Source organism: Mustela nivalis (assembly GCF_964662115.1).
Source record: "Mustela nivalis genome assembly, chromosome: 7".
In the NCBI taxonomy this organism is placed as follows: domain Eukaryota; kingdom Metazoa; phylum Chordata; class Mammalia; order Carnivora; family Mustelidae; genus Mustela; species Mustela nivalis.
The window spans coordinates 130,461,818-130,485,349 of record NC_139026.1 but is presented as its reverse complement, the minus strand read 5'-3'; the positions used below and the strand labels follow the sequence as shown (position 1 = coordinate 130,485,349).

Genomic DNA, 23,532 nt, shown 5'->3' with positions numbered 1-23,532 from the left:
GCCCATAGCAGTTTTATTCATAATAGTCAAAAAGTGGAAACAATCCAAATGTCCATTAGGTGATTACTGGATGAACAAAATGTGATATATCCATATACTGAAATATTATTTGGCAATAAAAAGGAATTGTACCGATACACACTATAGCAGGAACCTTGAAAACATTATGCTAAGTAAAAGACCACACACACCATATGATTCCACTTACATGAAATACCCAGAATAGGGAAAATTTTAGAGACAGAATGTAGAGTAGTGGTTGTCTAGGGCTGAGGAGGTTGGGGCAAAGGTTGGGGCAAAAAAGATTTCTTTTGGGGATAAGGAAATGTTTTAACATTGTTTATAACATTGCTTTAACATTGATTATAGTGATCATTGCACAACATACTAAGAAACATTCAATCAGATACTTTAAATAGGTTATTTTTTAGTATACTATCTAGATCTTAATGCAGTCAATAATGATTTAATAAATTTTTTATTAAGTGTGGTCAAACTAACTTTTAAAGACTACCTCCCAGGGATGCCTGGGTGGCTCAGTTGGTTAAGCAGCTGCCTTCGGCTCGGGTCATGATCCCAGGGTCCTGGGATCGAGTCCCACATCAGGCTCCTTGCTTGGCAGGGAGCCTGCTTCTCCCTCTGCCTCTGCCTGCCTCTCTGTCTGCCTGTGCTCGCTCGCTCTCTCTCCCTCTGTCTCTGACAAATAAATAAAATCTTTAAAAAAAAAAAAAAAAGACTACCTCCCAGGTACTAAATATGTGATCTTCTATAATTTTAAGTTATGTTAGTGGTAAGTCAACACATTTTTAGAACTTGAATTTCAAAACATGACTGACAAGCTGGTAGACCAATTTGTCTCTGACAAAACTGAAGAAAAGTAATTTTAACTGCTTTTTCATGAGTTCTTAAACCCACTGTCATGTTCTAAAAATTTTCTGTTAACATCATGTTAGTATTGAAATATAATTTTACTTTATCCTAAATAGTGTAATAGTGATGCATATAACTGACTTTTTATACTTTACTCTTTTCTATTGTTCTAAAAGCAACAGTTTCAAGCAGTACTACTATAATCCTTTAGAAGACTTCTTTTACTTTCCAGCATATAAAAAAAACAGTAGAAACTAATAAATTTACCAGTGCTCATTTCCAGGTCTTTCTAAATAATAAGTACATATTTTATATTACATATATATATGTCTTTGTATGTATGTGTAAATGATATAGTCAAAGTTGGGTTTTAGTCATTTATATTTTTGTCCAGAATACATTTTTTCTTTTGTTAGGAACTTTTCTTTTTTTAGTTTTTATTCAAATTCCACTTAGTTAACATACAGTGTAGTATTAGTTTCCTGTGTATAATAAAATGATTCAACACTTCCCTACAACACCTGGTGCTCATCACAAGTAAGTGCCTTAAACCCATTCCCCCATCCTTCTCCCCTCTGGTAACCATCAGTTGTTCTCTATGGTTAAGAGTCTGTTTCTTGGTTTGCCTCTCTCTCTTTTGTTTCTTAATCTCTACGAGTAAAATCATATGCTATTTGTCTCTATGGCTGACTTTATTTCACTTAGTGTAATACTCTCTAGCTCCATCCATGTTGTTGCAAATGGTGAGATTTCATTTTTATGGCTGAGTAATATTCTATTATATGTCTATACCATGTCTTCCTCATCCATTCATCATTTGATGGACTCTTGAGCTGTTTCCACACAAAAACAGACACACACATAGATCCATGCAGCATAATACAAAACCCAGAAATAAACCCACAACTGTATGGTGAATTAATCTTCAAAAAAGCAGGAAAGAACATCCAGTGGGAAAAAAGATGGTCTCTTCAACAAATTGTGTCAGAAAAACTGGACAGCAACATGCTAAAGAATGAAACTAGACCACTTTCTTACACCATACACCAACATAAACTCAAAATGGATTAAAGACCTAAATATGAGACCTGAAACCATAAAAGTCCTTGAAGAGAGCACAAGCAGAAATTTCTGTGATATCAGACATACCAACATTTTTCTAGATATGTCTCCTGAAGCAATGGAAATAAAAGCAAAAAATAAACTACTGGGACTATGTCAAAATAAAAAGCTTTTGCACAGTGAAGGAATCAAAACTAAAAGGCAACCTATGGAATGGGAGAAGATATATGTGAATCTCATATCTGATAAAAGGTTAGTATCCAAAATCTGTAAAGAACTTATCAAACTGAATACCCCAAAACCAAATAATCCAATTTAAAAATGGGCAGAAGACATGAATAGACATTTTTCCAAAAAAGACAAACAGATGGCCAACAGACATATGAAAAGATGCTCAACATCCCTCATCCTCAGAGAAATAAAAATCAAAACTACAATAAGATATCACCTCACACCTGTTAGAATGGCTAAAATAACAAAAGAAACAAGTGTTGGCAAGGATGTGGAGAAAGAGGGAACCCTCTTACGTATTGATGGGAATACAAACTGGTACAGCCACTCTGGAAAACAGTATAGAGTTTCCTTAGAAAGTTAGAAATAGAACTACCCTATGATCCAGTAATTGCACTAGTCATTTAGCCAGTTTACCTAAATAATACACAATTACAAATTCAAAGGCATACATGCACCCCAGTGTTTATAGCAGCATTATCATTAGGAACTGTTAATCCTAATTTGGTTCCTATATTGACCTCCTAGGAGGCCTAAAAAAATTATATTACCTCTTTTAGTCAGTTTCCTAATCTTAAAGGTGATGACATTATTTTAGGAAAAGCAAGACAAGATATAACTTCTGTAGAACAATAGATGTAACTAAAAAAGAAAATGGTGGGGGTAAGGGGAACAAACACTGGAAGCCATGATATAGGTCCTTTGCCTACATGATCAGACAGAGGATAAAGATTTAAATAGACTGAACATTTCTTTGTAATTTAAAATTGGGGTGTGTGTGTAAAGATTTTATTTGAGAGAAAAAGAGCGAGAAAGAGGAGGAGCAGAGAGGAGAGGGAGAAGCAGACTCCCTGTTGAGCAAGGAGCCCAATTTAGGGCTCCATCCCAGGACTCTGGGGTCATGACCTGAGATAGGCAGATGCTTAACTGACTGAGCCACCCAAGTGCCCCTAAAATAGTTTTAATGCAAAAAAAAAAAAAAAAAATGTGATTTGCTACATCTTAAATTTATCTATATAATGGAAATTATATGGCATACAGTAGACAAGTAAACCATTGTAACAGACAGAGGTTCCTGAATTAGATGCAGCCAGTTGCTTTTTGACGATGGTATCAAGGCAATTCAGATGGGTAAAGAATAGACTTCAATAGATGGTAGTGAAACAACTGGATACCCATGTGAAATAGACAGTGAACTTAGATGCTAGCTCATCTGATAGGCACAGATATCCTAGACAGAACACTCAAATCACTAACCATGAAAGAAAAATATTAATAAATTGTACTTCCTGAAAATTAAAAACTTAGCATTTTAAATAAATGAAAGGACATAGATTGTCAACAACTGTGAAGGGTCTACAGTTCCACCCTATTTGTAGACTAACAAGTTAGCCCACCACAGGTTCAGCGATACTAGTGAAAAACATGAGATTGGAGATAAAGGACAGTTTATTGCTGTAGCAGTAGCAGTGGCCAGAATACCAGCTTTTTTATGCCAATCCCACAAGCCTCAGGTATTGTGGGATATATTAACAATGGTACAGTTTCTACCTTTACCCACAGGAAATTGTGGCAATTTGGTCATCAATAAATAACAACCCTGGAGTTGAGATTGACCTGAATGCCTTCCGCCACCATGGTAGGTAACGTCATTGGTCAGTTCAGATAGTCTGGAACAAACTTCATACCACTTTTTAAAATTGGAGGATTCCTACTGTAGGGATAACCCCATCATAGAGCACATAAATAACAAGCCAGTTATCCCTCTGGGTAACCAAGGGTAGTCTTATTTTGGAGACACCTCCTCAGTCATCTGCGGGCTATATAACGTACTGGTGGTGTTTCTTTAAACACTTGAAGTTCTCTTATGACCATTCAAATTAATGACTTGCTTTCACACCAAATATAGTCCCATCTTTGTCACCAAAACTGTCAAGAACTATGAAGAGTTGGAGATTTTACTCTGCTCGCAAATGAATAAGTTAACCTGCCATAGTTTCATGATTTTCGAAGACACAAGACTCCTTGATCAGAGACAAGGACATTGTATTACTCACAGCAAAAGTAGTAGCTACAATTTTAGTATTTTTCTTCTGGTTCCCTAAGGCCCATCCCCACAGAACAATACAAAGAGGTCCATATGACCCCCTGTACAACCAGTGGATTACGTTACAGAAGTAGATTGTTACTACATTCCCCTAAGGTTAAGGAACCCAAATCTGCATGCAGTAAGCATGGCTCCCCTTTCATCCAGAGGGAGGCAGTATCTTCACTATACTAAACAACACGAATGGTTGCTTTTTGATCTTGAAGAGGAACCGTCTCTTCCTATCATTACTTTCTGTTGGACTGCTTGAGTGCCCTTACAACTTAGCACTGGCTTTCTCCAGATTCAAACGATAGAAGAGAGAGCAAGACAGAAGCTGTGATGTCTTTTATAACTTATCCATGTAAGCCATTCCCACAATATCCTAGAAATGAATTAAAAGAAGTGTACTAGAAAATTCACAAATTAAACATGCAGCTGAACAACCAGTGGGTCAAAGAAGAAAATGAGGTATCTTGAAACAAATAAAAAACAATATACCAAAACATATGGGACAGCAAAAGCAGTTTTAAAAAGAGAGTTCATAGCAATAAATGCCTATATTAAGAAACAAGAGGATGCCTGGGTGGCTCAGTCATTAAGCCTCTGCCTTTGGTTCAGGTCATGATCCCAGGGTCCTGTGACTGAGTCCTTCATTGGGCTCCATGCTCAGTGAGGCATCTGCTTCTTCCCCCACCCTTCCCTCATGTTCGTGCTCACTGTCTCTTTCTCTCAAAAATGAATAAATCTTGGGCACCTGGGTGGCTCAGTGGGTTAAGCCGCTGCCTTCAGCTCAGGTCATGATCTAAGGTTCCTGGGATCGAGTCCCGCATCGGGCTCTCTGCTCAGCGGGGAGCCTGCTTCCTCCTCTCTCTCTCTGCCTGCCTCTCTGCCTACTTACAGTCTCTCTCTGTCAAATAAATAAATAAATCTTAAAAAAAAATGAATAAATCTTAAAATAAAATAAAATAAGAAATATGTCAACCTAACTTTATACCTCAAGGAACTAGAAAAAGAATAAACAAAGCACTGAGTTAGTAGTCAGAAGGAAATAAAGATCACTGAAGTAAATAAAATAGAGACTAAAAAGAAAAAGATCAATGAAACTAAAACCTAGTTCTTTGAAAGACAAAATGGACAAACCTTTAACTGGACTCAACCAAGAAAAAAGAAAGGACTCAAATAAAATCAGAAATGAAACAGATATCACATCTTATACCACAGAAATATAAAGGGCCATAAAAAATTATGAACAGTTATACACCAACAAATTGGACAACCTCAAAGAAATGCATGTTCCAGAAATATACAATTGACAAAGACTGAACCATGAAGAAATAGAAAATCTGGGACGCCTGGGTGGCTCAGTTGGTTAAGCAGCTGCCTTCGGCTCAGGTCATGATCCCAGCGTCCTGGGATCGAGTCCCGCATCGGGCTCCTTGCTCCGCAGGGAGCCTGCTTCTCCCTCTGACTCTGCCTTCCACTCTGTCTGCCTGTGCTCGCTCTCACTCTCTTACAAATAAATAAATAAAATCTTTAAAAAAAAAAAAAAAAAAAAAAGAAATAGAAAATCTGAGGGATGCTTGGCTGGCTCAGTTTGTAGAACATGTGACTGTTGATCTTGGGATTGTGAGTTCAAGCCCCATGTTGGGCACAAAGCTTGCTTAAAAAGAAAAAAGATTGATTACTAATAAGGACATTGAATCGGTAATCAAAATCTGCCAACAAACAGAAGTCCAGAACCCAACAGCTTCACTGGTGAATTCTACCAAAAATTCAAAGAGGAATAAATACCAATCCTTCTTAAACTTTTCAAAAAATAAATAAATAAAAAACCCTGATACCAGACAAGGAAGGCAAAAGAAAAAATTACAAGCCAATATCTCTCATGAACACAGATGCAAAAATCCTCAATAGAATATTAACAAGCCAGGGGCGCCTGGGTGGCTCAGTGGGTTAAGGCACTGCCTTCGGCTCAGGTCATCATCTCAGGATCCTGGGATTGAGTCCCACATCGGGCTCTCTGCTCAGCAGGGAGCCTGCTTCCTCCTCTCTCTCTGCCTGCCTCTCTGCCTACTTGTGATCTCTCTCTGTCAAATAAAATCTTTAAAAAAAAAATAATATTAACAAACCAGATTCAGCAATATATCAGAAGTCCCATATACAATGATCGAGTGTGATTTATTCCAGGGATGCAAGGACAGTTTGTAGATGACATGGTATTAAATTTTTAAACCCTGAAGACTCCACCAGTCAACTGTTAGAACCAATCAACAAATTCACTAATGTTTCAGGACATAAAAATCAGTTATACAAAAAGAATAAAACACCTAAGAATAAATTTAACCATGGAGATAAAATACCTGTATACTATCTATGAACAAAGATGAAAGAAACTGAAGAAGACACAAATAAATGGAAAGATATACCATGCTCATACATTGGAAGATTATTGTTAAAATATCAACACTATGCAATACAGTCTGTAGATTCAGTGCAACCATATTAAAATTCCAATGGCACTTTTCACAGAAATAGAACAAACAATCCTAAAATGTGTATGGAATCACAAAAGACTGTATAGCCAAAGCAGTCTTGAGAAAGAAAGCTGTAGGCATCATGCTCCCTGGTTTCAAACTATTACAAAACTATAGTTATCAAAACACGATGGTACTGGCATGAAAACAGTTACATAGAACAATGGAACAAAATAAAAAGCCCAAAAATAAACCCACACATATATGAAATTAATTTGATAAAGGAGCCAAGAATATACAATGAAGAAAGGGAAGTCTCTTCAGCAAATCGTATTGGGAAAACTGGACAGCCACATGCAAAAGAATGAATCTGGACTACCATCTTACATCATACGCAAAAATTAATTCAAAGGGGATTAAAGACTTGAACATAAGACCTGAAACCATGAAACTCCTAGAAGAAAACATAGATGGAAAGCTCCAAGGCAATGCAGATAGATACAGAGAACAAACTGGTGATTGCCAGAGGTAGGGAGTAGGCGAAGTGGGTAAAGGGAATCAAAAGGTACAAACTTCCAGTTTAAAATGGTTATTGAGGGGCACCTGGGTGGCTCAGTGGGTTAAGCCGCTGCCTTCGGCTCAGGTCATGATCTCAGGGTCCTGGGATCGAGTCCCACATCGGGCTCTCTGCTCGGCGGGGAGCCTGCTTCCCTCTCTCTCTCTCTCTCTGCCAGCCTCTCTACCTACCTGTGATCTCTCTCTGTCAAATAAATAAATAAAATCTTTAAAAAAAATAAAATAAAATAAAATGGTTATTGAGATGTAATATACAACATGGTGACTATCATTAGTATGATATTGCACATTTGAAAGTTGCTAAGAGAATAGATCTTAAAAGTTTTTATCAAAAGAAAAAAAATTGTTACTATGTATGGTGTATACTATAAATAGTAGACTATGTATATGCAATGTATACAAATAGCCAGTCATGTTATACACCTGAAACTAATATAACGTTATATATTAATTATACTTCAATAAAAGTATATTTACATCATAGGAGGTTGGATTAAGAGTATATGGGAACTCTACTATTTTCACAACTTTTCTATGAATCTGAAATTATTTCAAACTTAAAGGATTTTTTTTTAATTAAAAGATTTTAAAGGAAAATATAAGTTACAGAATGGAAGAAGATATTCATAAAACATATCTGACAAAGAACTCTTAATCAGTTAACAAATAAGCAAGACATAAACACAGATTCATAAAAGTAATATTCAGTTGGGTCAATAAACATATGTAAATGTAAATATATGTAAACTAGACCATGTGTAATGTGGGAAATGCAAATTATTGCCAAAATACATTTCATTCCCATCAGGATGGTCAAAACTAAAACAATGTAATACCAAGTGTGGGTGAAGACCTGGAGGGCCTCTTCATACACTGCTGGTTAGAATGTAAAACAATACAACTTGCTTGGAAAAATATAAAATAAAATAGATACTTTCCCTATGACCTAGCAATTCCACCACCAGGTATTTATCCAAGAGGAATTTGACCATTAAGACAGGTATAAATAAATGTCCATAGCAGCTGTGTTCATCATACATGCTAACCAGCAGCTGGCAGCTACCCAAATGTCCATCAATAGGAGAATGGATAAACAAATTGTGATACAAGGCTTTTTTCTGATGTGTTGTGAAATATTTGCTCCCAGTTAGCGGCTTTCCTTTTCATTTTTTAAAAGTTTCTTTGAAAGGCCAAAAGTTTAATTTTAGCAAAATTAAAATATTTGTGGTTTTACCATTTTAAAGTTATTATGTATATATAAATGGTGATCTGGTGCTGACACACAGTTGCCAAAACCTTTACTAAAGGAGTCTCTAGGGGTCATTAACAGGAGTGTCAGCAAATTTGCAAATTTCGATGGATTCTAGAGCCTTTTATTTAAAAAGGGACCCCCACTCAAGGAGAGCCAGTTTGTAAGTAACAGCATAAAAGGACTTAATACATAAAAGAGTGGTGTGTTTCCTCTAGAACCCAAAAAAGCCTAAAAGATGTTGTGGGTCTGAGAGACTCAAAAGCTGTTTCTTGACAGCATCATGAGTAGACCAACCCATTTTATTTTCAAGACTTTAATCAAGGTTGCAGGACCTTACACTAAGTATGAGGCAGTGGTCCGTTTTCTTTTTGTGAGCTTCTGAATGAGCAGGTCAAACAAATCTCCTCAGGGGACAAAGACCAATGTAATGTCATACTTGTCTTCCTACCAAAAGCAGGATATAGTTAAGATCTTGCCCTTAAAGACTGTGTGTGATCACAAGGCTGTTGAGGCTCCCCATGGTAGCTGGGGAGAAGGAGGTCGTACTTTGGAGGTGAAGTAGACTGCACTCAAGGGGCACCTGGATGACATAGTTGGTTAAGCATCCAGCTCCTGGTTTTGGCTCGGGTCATGATCTCAGGATCGTGAGATCAAGCCCCATGTCAGGCTCCACTCAAAGCTACGGAGTCTGCTTGGGTTTCCCTCTCCCTCCCTCTCTGCCCCTTCCCCCTGAGCCCCCGGCTTGCTCTCTTTCTAAAGTAAGTACATCTTTAAAAAAAAAAAAAACAAAAAACTGAAGAGGCTGTAGAAATAGTCACTAAACAAAACATATTCACCAAATCTATAATGGCAAAATATTTACCAGCTACTGATTGAAGTCAGTAACTGCAATAATACTGACTACTGGACATTAATGAGGCCCACAGCATGAAGCTTGAGGTAATCCACCATGAGGCACCATTCATTCTTCCCAAGTTTAAGAGCAGGCCAAAATTGAGCTGTTAAATGGCAAAGCAGTGGGGATAATCACCCCTTCTCTAAATGTGTCTTGTATAGGGGGTTTCATTCATTTAAAAGGCCATGTTTTAATATACATTGGACATTATTAACTGTTTTAATGGGAGAGGAGGTCCATGGGGTTCCATTTTATCAAGATAATTTGTAAGTGGCAACTACTTAATTTTATTACTCATCCAGTCAGAGAGTCCATGACCACTGTGGGATATTTTAGGAGATGCCACTGCAACCATGAGCAATTTGGCAAGAGCAGTATCCATGGTTAAGGTGAGGCGTACCTGTTTGTCCTCTCATCATGTTCAGTAGTTCCCCAATATTCTAGGTGGCACTTTGTTTAAACTCACTGATACCCCAAGTACGACCATAATCTGAGCCCTGCATAAACCATGAAACTTTGGCAATTGGTGTACTTCAGCAGATTTTAAATTAATTCAAAACCAATATTTTAGAAGCACAAAGCCAGTCTGTGCCCTTTTATCTTTGTGTTGTATGAATTCTTCCAGTAAATTTCAGGTTACTACCTGGGTCTAATAGTGTACTTTTGTTTTTAGTTTTTGTTTCCTCATTGTAGACTGAATTGTGCCCCCCCCCACCTCCACCTCACACATTGAACCCCTAAGCTCGAATGACTATTTGAAAATGGGGCCTTTAAGGAAATAATTAAGATTAAATGAGGTCATAAGAGTAGGGCCCTAACCTGATAAGACTTGTGTCCTTTTAAGAAGAAGGAGAGAAACCGGGGATCTATTTCTCTTTCTCTTCCTCCCACATATGGAGAAAAGGCCATCTACAAGCCAGGAAGAGAGCTCTCACCAGAAACAACTCTGATGGCACCTTCATCTTGGACTTCTAGCCTCTGGAACTATGGGAAAATAGATTTCTGTTGTCCAAGCTGCTCAGTCTATGGCATGTTATTATAGCCACCCTAACAAACCAATGCACTCCCCTGTATCCAGGTTTCTTTTTCTTTTCTCCTACTTACTGGTGGTGATTACTAGATGTATTTCAAGGAGGTTTCTCTACACTCCTCATATTTATAAATTCCTTCTTTCAGAGACTCAAATCAGTATCATCAGAATTAGGGCTCTTCCCCATGACAGTGGTTCAGTGAATGCCTTGGCTATACCACAGGTATTCCATGGGTGTTTTTGAGGATCAAGATCATTCTGGGGTCAGAGAAATAGGCAGCAGAAGCTACAGAAGAATTTTGTAGGGTCCTATCAAGCCATGTGCCTTTAGAATAAATCCGAGTAATTCAACTCTTCAAATAATGCCATACACAGATGATCACCCAGTGGGCCTATGTATTGAAGCTGCAAGTCTAAGCCCCTCTGTAGAATACGGGCTAATACCTGATTGCGACACACAGCCAGTCAATCACAGGATGAGTCTTTCCTGAATCTAGCATCAGTCATGCCTTATGACTGAATCACAACCCGCAACTCAGTATAAGACACATAAGACAGGTTTGAGCTGAGACAGGACTCAAGGCAACCTAGAGGGCCCCATCCCATACACCTCTCCCTAAACACCAGTTATTGAAACTTCCATCGTAAATTGGTTCAGTCTATAACAGAGGTTCGGTAGAACTCTGCAAATGTAGCACCAAGCCACAGAGCCAGTTAAACTGAAGCAAGAGAAAAAAGTCCCTCAGCCAGCGGTAGTGGTCCTCCTCTGTACATCCTGCTTACAATACCAATTGTGTCCCTTGCAGAAATAAGATGGACCTCCTCCACACACCAAATTTAGCTCAGATAACCAAGACTGATGATGTCACACACAGGGACACTAGGAGTATACAAAATTCAGTTTACTATATAATACAGCTCTCTGAGGCAAACAAGGCAGACTTCCCATATTAGCCCAAAATTGCTTGAGAGAACAAGGAAAAGGAAACTGGCTTGGAGTTTTTCAATGTGGTTGAGAGTCGGGGTGGGGTGAGGGTTCTTGTGCACAGGGAGGGTCTTGCAATGTCTCAGTCTCCTGGGCTTTTTTTTTTTTTTTAAAGATTTTATTTATTTATTTACAGATAGAGATCACAAGGAGACAGAGAAGCAGGCAGAGAGAGGGTGTGGGGAAAGCAGGCTCCCAGCTGAGCAGAGAGTCCGATATGGGGCTCGATCCCAGGACCCTGCGATCATGACTCGAGGCAAAGGCAGAGGCTTTAACCCATTGAGCCACCCAGGTGCCCCTTCTGGGCTTTCTTAACAGCTTGCCCAGATGCAGGGCACAAAGGGAAGAGAGACTTCAAAGGTATCAGCAATCAAATATCATAAAATGGAGTCAGCTGTTTGTTACCATATTAAATTATCATGAATGGATGATTCTAGCACATACTGTTTAGGTTATATTTGAATAATGTAATGTGTGTTTCACCATTTTAAATAAGACTGCAAATTTTTTCACATAAAGTTATATTCTTGTTAAATCATTTTGATCCCATTTGTTTATCATTTGTCCCTTTTAAATCCTCACAAAATGAGAGTCAAGGAATAAAAAAAGGCATAAACCCTGGAACAAAGAGACTAGGAGAGACAACTGTAGCAGTCAGGCAATGTTAATGAAATTTTGTAAGATGGGGAGGAGTAGATAATTACCAGCATCTTAGGCCTTACCTTTCCCCCACCTTCCCTTGCACGAGACTGACTCATGTCACACAAGCCCAGAAGAGCTCAGGAATTAAAGGTGCAGGTAGGACAAGGGGACTGGATAAAAGACCGCACAAGGACTAGTTTGACACCTCCCTCCAGATCCTTTTCCCCAACCTGAATTTGTTATTTAACAGTGTTCCAAGGAAAGGAATAAAAATGGCAGGAAAGCTTTATTAAAAAATAGCCTGAAGAACACCAATCTAAGATTTCAATTATGCAGACCTTCTTTCTCAGGCAGGGTTTAACGAGAGAATTATGCCCTATTGCTCATGCATTTAGTATATGTAATGAACTAACTTCTCTCCTATGCTAGTTATGTACCATCCTTGGGAGAATTTTAAAAGGGTCATTTCAATAGTTTTCTGTATCTTATCGTTCAGGCAAGGAACCCCAGTTGAGAAAGAGTACCCTCACATAGTAATTCAAAAACACTGCTTTCCTAGGAAAATTATAAAGATTAGTACTACCATTAGAGACTTAAAAAAGTATTACTCACGGGGCACCTGGGTGGCTCAGTGGGTTAAAACTGCCTTCAGCTCAGGTCATGATCTCAGGGTCCTGGGATCGAGCCCCATGTCGGGCTCTCTGCTCAGTGGGTAGCCTGCTTCCTCCTCTCTCTCTGCCTACTTGTGATCTGTCAAATAAATAAATAAAATCTTAAAAAAAAAGTATTACTCACATAGCACAAATTTAATTGGAAACTGAAGCCAGGGGGCGCCTGGGTGGCTCAATGGACAAAGTGTATGAGTCTTAGTTTCTGCTCAGGTCGTGATCTTGGGGCTGTGGAATGAAGCTCCGCATCCGGCTCCATGTTCTGCTCAGAGTCTGCTTGAAATTCTTTCTCTCTCCCTCTGTCCTTCTCCCTCCGCTTACCCCTCCCCGCTCAAGAATGCATGTTTTCTCTAAGATCGATAAACAGACTGACAGAATCTTTAAAAAAAGAAAGAAAAAGAAATTGATGCCAGTCCCAGCTATGGTTCTGGATCTGGTCGTCTTGGGCCAACTTTGTCCCTCTACCTGGAATGAATCCAGACCACTATCTTATGCCACTTACACTTAAAAATTAAAATGGATTAAAGACTTGAATCTAGAGTTCCAAAGGGGAGTGGAAAGAGGACCCCAGAGAGCCCCAAGCAGCTTCACTGCCTCCAGTGGCCTCCTTCACACCCTGGAAGGAGCTACAGCTGGCCCCAGTCACCATCACTGCAACCACGAGCAGCCAACTGCCACCAACCCTCAGCGTCACAGACCCCAAGCCCCACACCACTGCAGTGGCTTCACATTGCTGGCACCAGCCAGCAGGGACGAGATCATCGCAAGGAGGGTTGTGGGAACAGTAAATGGTTCAATGTAAGAAACCGGTATGATTTCATCAACAGGAATGACACCAAGGAAGATGTGTTAGTGTGTCAGACTACCATAAAGAATAACCCCGGAAGTACCTTCACAATGTAGGGGATGGAGAGACCGTGGAGTTTGATGAATGAGAAAAGGTTTCAGAGGCATAAATGTCACAGGGCCTGGTGGATCTCCAGTGTACAGCAGTGAATATGCAGCAGACTGTAACCATTATACATGCTACCCACATCACAGGGGTCCTCCACATCACAACTCCCAGCACAATTACCAGAATAGTGAGTGGGGCAAAAAAGGACAGATCAGAGCCTGCTCCTGAAGGCCAGGCTTAACAGTGCTGCCCTCCCACAGGTGAGGGTTTCCCCCTTACTACATGCAGAGCCTCCATGGCCATGGACCACAGTCTTCCAACCCTCCTGTGCAGGGAGAGGTGATGGAAGGTGCTGACACCCATGTTCTCCATGCAGGAGAACAAGGTAGACCAGTGAGACAGAATATGCATCCGGATTATACACCACGATTCTGCACGGTCCTCCTCACCAAAGACAGCCTAGAGAGCAGAGCAATGAAAAAGCTAAGGAAAATCAAGATGAGATCCAAAGTCAGCAGCCATCTCAACATTCATACCATCACAGACACCCAGAAAACCCTAAACCACGAGATGGCAAAGAGACAAAAGCAGCGAGTCCACCAGCTGAGAATTCATCCACTTCCTAGGTTGAGCAGGGCAGCGCTGACTAAATGCCAGCTTACCATCTCTACACCATCATCCAGTTTAGTCCAACAAGAAGAAATGAATATGAAATTCTAGCAATATGAAATGAACAGAAGTTTGGACTTGACCTTAATTTCTTGCTTTTTGCCCACTGATCAGATAAATAGAACTATCTGCGTTATCTATGCAGCATGGGGTTTTTATTACTTTTACCTAAAGATGTCTCTCTTTAATAATGAAAAAGTCTTAAAAAAAAAAAAAAACCTGGTTTTTCTCAATACATCTTTAAAGATTTTTAAATTGTTTCATATCTGGGTCTAGTTGAAATTTTTAAGAATCTTATTTTTAATCTGTAATAAAGGTTTACAATTTGATTTTTTAAAAGTCAACAAATGGCAAGCACCAATTAATAAAGGTCTTAGATAATTTAAAAAAAGAAAAGAAAAGAAAAGAAAGAAAAACTTGAACCTCAGACTTGAAGTCTTAAAAATCCTAGAAGGGGAAAAAAAAAAAAAAACAGTAATCTTCTTGACAAAGGTCCTGGCAATGACTTTCTGGATCTGGCAACAAAAACAAAAATAAGTAGAACTACATCAAACTAAAAGCTTTCTGGACAGCAAAGGAAACCATCAACAAAATGAAAATGCAGTGCACTGACTGGGAGAAAATATTTGCAAATTCTATATCTAATAAGGGGTTACTATCCAAAACATTAAAGAACTCAGTACAACTCAATAGCAGAAAAACAGTCTGATTAAAAAATGGACAGAGGACCTAAATAGATATTTTTCCAAAGAAGACATACAGATGGCCAACAGATACATGAAAAGATGCCCAAGATCACTAATCATCAGGGGAATGCAAGTCAGAACCACAAAGAGATATCACCTCACATTTGTTAGTATGACTAGTATCAAAAGGACAAGAAAAAAAAGTGTTGGGAAGGACTTGGAAGAATAGGAACCTTTGTGCACACTGTTGGTGGGAAGGTAAATTGGTGCAGGCACTATGGAAAACAGTATGGAGATTCCTCAAGAAATTAAAAATAGAACTACCATATGATCCAGCAATTCTATATCTGGGTACTAATCTGAAGGAAACTGAAAATACTAACTCAAAAAGCTATATGCACCTCAATGTTTCCTGCAGCATTATTTACAGTAGCCAAGATATGGAAACAATCTTAAATGTTCATTGACAGATGAAAGGGAAAAATAATGTGCTGTGTATATGTATTATGTATGTAAATATACATAAAATATACATATATAGATTTGTGTGTGTGTGTATACACACAATTATTCAACCATAAAAAAAAAAGAAATTCTTGCCATTTGTGACAACATGGGTGGACCTTGAGGGCATTATGCTAAGTGAAATAAGTCAGAGTAAGGCAAATACCATATGATCTCATACTGGAATCCAAAAACAAACGAACAAAAACCATGCTCATAGATACAGAGAACAGATTGGTAGTTGCCAGAAGGGGAGGGTAGGGAGTAGGTGAAATGGATGAAGGAGTTCAAAAGGTACAAACTTCTAGTTACGAAATAAGTCGTGGGATATAATCTATAGCATGACAACTGTAGTTAATACTGTATTGCATATTTGAAAGTTGCTAAGAGTAAATCTTAAAAGTTCTCATCAGATACCACCTCAAACCTGTCAGAATGGGTAAGATTAACAACACGAAAGCCAACAGGTATTAGCGAGGATGTGGACAAAGGGGAGCCCTCTCGCACTGTTGGTGAGAATGGGAACTGATTGCTGCCACTCTGGATAACAGTGGAGATTCCTCAAAAAGTTAAAAATAGAGCTACCCTACAATCTGGCAATTTTACTCACTATTAGATATTTACCCAAAGGACACAAACATACTAATTTAAATGGGTACATGCACGTCAGTGTTTATAGCAGCATTATCAACAATAGCCAAACTTTGGAGAGAGCCCCAATGTCCGTAAGAAGATGTAGTATGGGGATGTTTTGGTGGCTCAGTCGGTTGAGCATCTGCCTTCTGCTGGGTTCATGATCCCAGGGTCCTGGGATCGAGTCCTGCATCAGGCTCCTTGCTCAGCTGGGAGCCTGCTTCTCCCTCTGCCTACTGCTCCCCCTGCTTGTGCTCACTCTGACAAATAAATAAAATCTTTAAAAAAGAAAAAAAAGCGGGGAAAAAAAATAAGATGTGGTATATTGGGGCACCTGGGTGGTTCAATTGGTTAAGCATCCATCTTCAGCTCAGGTGATGATTCCAAGGTCCTGGGATGGAGCCCTGAGTTGGGCTCCCTGCTCAGCTTGGAGTCTGCTTCTCCCTCTCCCACTGTACTCTATCACTCAGTCTCTCTTAAAATAAATACAATCTTTTTAAAAATTTCTTTAGGGACACCTTGGTGGCTCAGTTGGTTAAGCGGCTGCCTTCAGCTCAGGTCATGATCCCAGCATCCTGGGACTGAGTCCCACATCGGGTTCCTTGCTCAGCAGGGAGCCTGCTTCTCCCTCTGTCTGCCTGTGCTCACTCTGACAAATAAATAAATAAAATCCTTTAAAAAATAAATAATTTCTTTAAAAAAGGGGTGTGTATGTGTGTGTATGTACATATACACACACAATGGCCTTTTACTCAGCCATCAAAAAGAATGAAATCTTAACCATTTGCAAGGAAGTGCATGGAGCTAGCGTATATTATGCTAAGTGAAATAAGTCAGAGAAAGACAAATATCAAATGATGTCACTTATACATGGAATTTAAGAAGCAAAACAGATGACCATGTGGGAGGGGGAAAAAGGGAAACAAACCCTAAGAGACTCTTAAGGATGGAAAACAAACTGAGAGGTGATGGAGGGAGGTGAGTGGGGGATGGGCTAGATGGGGGAGGAGTATTAAAGCAGGCACTTGTGATGAGCATTGGGTGTTGCATTTAAGTGATGAATCACTGAATTCTACTCCTGAAATCAGTGTTGCACAGCATGTTAAATAGAATTTAAATAATTTTATTAAAGTTCTCATCACAAGAAAACAAAATTCTATCACTATAAATGGTGACATGTTAACATGTTATCATTTCTTAATACAGTTGACTTTTGAACAGCATGGGGGTTGGGGTGCCAGTCCACCTGCACATATTGTGCTCAGTTGAAAACCTTGTAACTTTTGACTCCCCCAAAATTACTAATAGCCTATGATTGCCCAGAAGCCTGATAATATAAGTCAATTAACACATATTTTAGGCGTGCCTTAGTGGCTCAGTAAGTTGGGTGTCCACCTTCAACTCAGGTCGTGGTTCTAGAGTCCGGGGATTGAGCCCCACGTTGGGCTCTTTGCTCAGCAGGGAGCCTGCTTCTCCCTCTCCCACCACTCCCTTTGCTTATGCTCTTTCTTGCTGTCAATAAATAAATTTTAGGGTCACCTGGGTGGCTCAGTGGGTTAAGCCTCTACCTTCGGCCCAGGTCATGATCTCAGGATCCTGGGATCCTGGCTCTCTGCTGGGTGGGGAGCCTGCTTCCTCCCCTCTCTGCCTGCCTCTCTGCCTACTTCTGATCTCTCTCTGTGTCAATAAGTAAAATCTTTTAAAAAATAAAATAAAATAAATTTTAAAAGTTTTTAAAAAACACATATTTTGTATGTATTATATATTCTTACAATAAAGTAAGCTAGAAAACAAATGTTACTAAAATCATTTACAGTGCTGTATTTACTTAAAAAAAAGAAAAGAAAACTTGTGTGTAGGTGGACCCATGCAATTCAAACCCATGTTGTTCAAGCAAGGGTCAACTATATATATAAATATCGAATCATTGTGTTGTACATCTAAAACTATTGTAATGTGTGTAATGTAATGTTGTGTGTAATTATACTTCAATTAAAAAAAAGTCCCTCCAGGGACACCTGGGTGGCTCAGACACCTGACATCTGCCTGTGGCTCAGGTCATGATCTCAGGATTGTGGGATCAAATCCCCACATCGGGGGTGCCTGGGTGGCTCAGTTGGTTAAGTGACTGCCTTCAGCTCAGGTCCTGATCCTGGAGTCCCGGGATTAAGTCATGCATGGGGACCCTGCTCAGCAGGGAATCTGCTTTTCCCTCTGATCCACACCCCTCTCATGCGCTCTCTCTCTAGTAAATAAATAAAATCTTAAAAAAAAAAAAATCCCCACATTGGACTCCCTGCTCAGTGGGGAATCTGCTTGAATTTCTCTCCCTCTGATTCTCTCTTTCCCCCCGCCCATGCCATGCTTGAGCTCACTCTCTAATACATAAATCTTAAAAAATAAAATAAAATAAAATAAAATAAAATAAAATCCCTCCAGTAGCTTTTTCTGTCATGCAGAATAAAGGGGCCAGCATCCTTGCAGTGGCCTCAAAGTCCTTATGTGATTTTACCTTCTTACCTTTCTGGCCACATCTCCTCTCCCTGCCCCACTTTGCTGAAGCCACCCTAGTCATCCCATTATGGCTCAGAGCATCCTAGACATCTTCCACGTGAAGCCTATTACAATTTTCTCTTTCCTATCTCAGAGTAATTCTGCTGTATTGTATTTTACTGTGTATCAAATCACCACAACACTTAGTGACATAAAATATTTTTTAAAAGACTGGATCAAACATACTTGTGTCCGTTTCTCCAGGGGGGTTTATTTACTGTTGCTCCCCAGAGAGGAAGTAAAGAGGAATTTGAACTACATGCATTGTCTTGACCAAAGTTTCTAAGCTATCTTTAGTAAAGAACCAGATTTAAAATATTTTTAGTTTTGGGGGTGGAGGGCTTAAAGAGCATACGAGTTGGGAGGAGGGGGAAAGGGAGGGGGGAAAAAATCTCAAGCAGACTCCCCACTGAGCATGGAGCCCAATGTGGGGCTCCATCTCCCAACCCATGAGATCATGACCTAAGCCAAAATCCAGAGTCAGTCACCCAACCCACTGAGCCACCCAGGCACCCAGTTTAGAACATTTTCATTTCCATCTGTTGCTGACCAATCTATAGTCCTATTGTGCCAAAGAAGAATGCAGCTCACACTTAATGTGATCCGTCATGGTAGTTTGACATTTTACTGGCTTATATTTTGTTTAAGTTGACTTATTTCACTCAACATACCTCTAGTTCCATAATCTCTCTAGTTCCACCCACATCGTTGAAAAAAAAAAAAAAGAAAGAAATTTAATTTCTTTTGTTGGCTGCATAGTATTCCATTACAATTATCATACGATCTCCCTGATATGAGGAATTTGAGAGGCAGAGTTGCGGGGATAGGGAAAGAAAAAATGAAACAAGATGGGATCGGGAGGGAGATAAACCCTAAGAGATTCTTAATCTCACAAAACAAATTGAGGTTGCAGAGGGTAGGGAAGTGTGGAGAGGGTGGTTGCATAATGGACATTGAGGAGGGTATGTGCTATGGTGAGTGCTGTGAAGTGTGTGAGCCTGACAATTCACAGACCTGTACCCCTGGAGCAAATAATACATTTTATGTTAATTTAAAAAAAAAAGAAGAAGAAGCATTTTTGGTTGTTATGGCAGTTTTAATTTGCTGGCTCTAACCCTTACTTCAAGTTTATGGATTTACTTTGTCACAGATGGGTAACAAACTGTTGGCAGATTGGCACCAGCCCACGGCCACACTTTAGGGTCACTGGTCCAAAGGTAGACCTCCCTTTTTGGGAAGATAGCTAACTCATAGATGAGGAGACATTTCTGGGCACAACATGAAGTGATTGCTGCTGAAGGGTCACAACCTTGGAACAACAGTTTGGGGGAAGTTCCAAGAAATTCTTTAAAGAAGAGTTTCTCCTCTTAAGAGTGAAAAGACATTTGAAGTGATTTTTTAAAATTATTTTGTTTGGTTGTCTTTACATACAATTTATTCATATAAATAGTCAAGGGTACCTAACTGCTCGGTTTTTAAATTGGAAAGGAAAACTGTAGAGGTGAACATCAAATATGCATCCTGAAACACGAAGTCAGTATAGAGCATGGATTTGGAAGGTAGCAGATTATTAGATATACCATTCGCATTATTCGGTATCCATTATCAGATATATCTGATATATCTGATACTTTAAGTGGCGATGCTCTTTTGCAAGGACATTATTTCTTAAATAAATGTCTAAGAATTTGAGTTGAGCTGAATCTACTAAACATTGTTGAATCCAAAATTGTAACTTTTGTAATTATATAAAATAATAATCATTAGTAGGTCATTTCAATAGAAATATTCATTAGGGAGTTTCAATATCTATCAGATAGAAATGGACCTTTTCTCTTTAAAGAAAATATAAATACATATAAAATTTCTTCTAAATTGGCCATAAGTTTTCAGTACCTCATAAATTGCATGATACTTAGTAATTAACATTTTGTGGTCTACAGCTGGGAGGGGGAAGGTATGTATAGATTACTCAAAAAATAGAGTGCGCTTTCTCGTACAGCTTCCAACTCCTCTCCCCCAAGAATAGTGAGGATTTTCAAAGACATCAAATCTTTGAACATATGTGGTTTTATGATAAAAATCTATCCCAAAGGGATACTATTTGGGGATACAATTTAAATTTTCATATCAGCTCTTACTTTAGTAGATATATTTTGAGGTCATTACATAAAAATATTGAATAATTTGAAAACTTACTTATTTTTTATTCAGTATGGAGATTTATTCCCAGAGCGGGGCTTTTCTGATGCAAAATTGGAATGCTTGTGTAGTCACAACAGCTGTCCCCACACCATGTGGTGTCTTCCATTACTTTACTGTAGAGATGAATTTTTGGCCCAGTGTCTCAGTAATATTGGACACACATGGTTTTAAGTGGCAAAGCAGTATGCTTATGCATTCATTTGACTTTCACAGCTACAGTTGGCTCCAGATTAGAACAAGGAGAATACATTCACACCATGGCCACCCTCATGGCTGCTGTAGTAGCTGGATCACAGTAGGCTCTGTTGCTTCTAAAGACACAACTAACTATTGCTGAGGAATCACACATTCACCAAAGTGCCTTACAGCTGTAGGAGAGAGAATAATGAATTGCTAAAAGGATTCTTTCAAAGATTTCAGATTATGGGCCTAGTTATTATCGATCCAGTTTTTTTTTTAATATTAATAATGAAAAAGCACAGCCATGAAATAACTATGAAACTAAAAGGAAAGATTGTCATAGCAATAGATGATTTTTTAGAATGTCAGTCCAGATACTTAAAATTTTTCCTTCCCAGAAAAAAAGTGGCACTGTACTTTAAGATTCATTAACAAAGAATTAAAATCTGATTGATTTTTAATGTCCATTATTCATGTCTGCAGCATATTTGGAAAGCCAGTGGATTAAAAATAGGAATTATTGAAAAGAATTAGTTTACTATGTGACACATGGCTACAGTATTGATATTTTAGACAACTTTTTGCTTAAAAATTTTGTATGATTAATACAGAGGTAAGATGACTTGATTTAATGTGAATTTGCATTGTTACACAATATAGTTTGGATACTATATCTCTGTGCAATGTCAACCTCATGATTCCTGGTATGACTTTTACCATAAACTTAAACTCTTATTAACTCTTTGGGCATTTCTGAAATCAGTTGGTGTAATTATTAAAGTTTCAGTTTTTTTTAGAAATGAAAATATTTCCTTGGAAATCCACTCATGTCCCACTAATGTCCATATAATATTTTCCCCCTAAATAAAGTTAAAACAAACAAGCAAAAAGAAAAAACCTTCAGTGTAAATTTTCAAATTATTGGATATGGAGCATTAGACTTCTGATATTCATTAAATATCAAAGAAATTCTGACCATACCCTATGGAGACTACCTTTTTATAGAACTGAATTTATGCATGTATGGTACCGGCTGTACTGATGAATATGTTTGAGGCTTTCAGCTTTTAGTGGATACAAAATAGAATGATTGATAAAATCCTCCCTACTATTGGCTATTATTTACTGACTCTTAAGTGGCAGGTTGTATTTATGCCAATTTATCTGCTTCAGGGAACATTCTTGATAGCAGAACAAAGTGAATAAAAGTAGTTTGCTTTGCAAATGAATGCAAATGGGAGAGCCTTTCGGAAAGCCCTTTAACAGGGGCAGTGCACTTTGATTATGAGTGAAGCTGCCATTTGGACATGGTGAAAAGAGCACGCTTGAACCATTGATTGGGGGAGACAGTAAAAAGTCAGGAAGGGCCCCGTTAAGCTTGCAGTGAGGCAGGCGGATGTCAGTGTGGTTAGAGCACAGTGGGAGAATGACAGGGAGGATTAGTGTCAGGGAGAAGCTTTGCTGTAGCTGTGGAGATAGTCCCTGGGGTCACTCACCTCTGACTGTTGTTCTGTGCTGATGGTTCTGTAATGCAAACAGCCTGATGTATGCCTGTTCATTATCGGAAATGGTGATTAGAAAAGGTATTTGTCTCAAAGGTTTCCTTCTTTCTTTTTTTCTTTTTTAATTAAAGAAAATAAGGTGGGCTTCCTCCATTTCTCTGCTGACTCCTGGAGTAGTATTGTTTAATACCACAGTGGTTGCTGCCTCTGGTAGGGAGTAGTTTAGTGCTACAATCTAATGTAGAGTTATTGTAACATGGTTATTTGTTATTAAATAATGGGGGGGTGTTGTTTTGGGGGGGTTTGTTTGCTCAGCTTTGGGTTTGACCAAGTAGTACTGAATAAAATGCAGAGAATATGCTTGCTCTTAGAATTTTTGCTTTTGCAAAAAAGATTTCATAATCTTGAAGGTATTTTTTTTTTCATTCAGTTTCACAATTAGATAAATTTTTAGGGGCTATTTACCTTCTCAAAAATGAAGTGTTGCTTTGCATGGACTTGATATTTTAAGTCTTGGTTGTAGGTACTTCTAATTTTCTGTTCTAAGTTTTATAAAGTGCTAACATTTGATAAGTTAAACCTCTTGAAAATACACGATTTTTAGAGTTAAGTCTTATTACAGAATGAACAAAAACTATCTATGTTTCAGTTCTGATTCTAAAGCAGTACATTTACTTGTTTACATTTTCATTTTTACTTGTAAGGTGTTTTGTTTACGTTAGGTATAATTTCTCTTAAAACTTTGGAGACCTTTTATAGTAACCTTATAGGAGGCATCTGTGAGAGCAGGGTGACACACAATGTATTTCATAGGCTTTGAGAGTGGTTCCTCACTTAATGCAAAACTGAACTTTTTTTTTTTTTTTTTTTGGTCTTCAAAAGCCTGGTCTCACAATATTTCTGCTTTCTTATTTGGTATACATAGGAAAAT

At 38.6% G+C, this 23,532-nt stretch overlaps 1 protein-coding gene and 1 pseudogene across 2 annotated transcripts in view; both read left to right on the top strand.

Moving 5' to 3' along the window:
• Window positions 1-23,532, top strand: part of DNAJC1 (DnaJ heat shock protein family (Hsp40) member C1) — a 226,204-nt gene that overhangs the window by 173,099 nt on the left and 29,573 nt on the right. The window lies entirely within an intron of this gene.
• On the top strand, window positions 3,271-14,962 carry LOC309868867 (Y-box-binding protein 1-like; annotated as a pseudogene). Its single transcript has 4 exons — window positions 3,271-3,294; window positions 3,543-3,677; window positions 3,727-3,806; window positions 13,302-14,962. The product of its transcript is annotated as a Y-box-binding protein 1-like (transcript).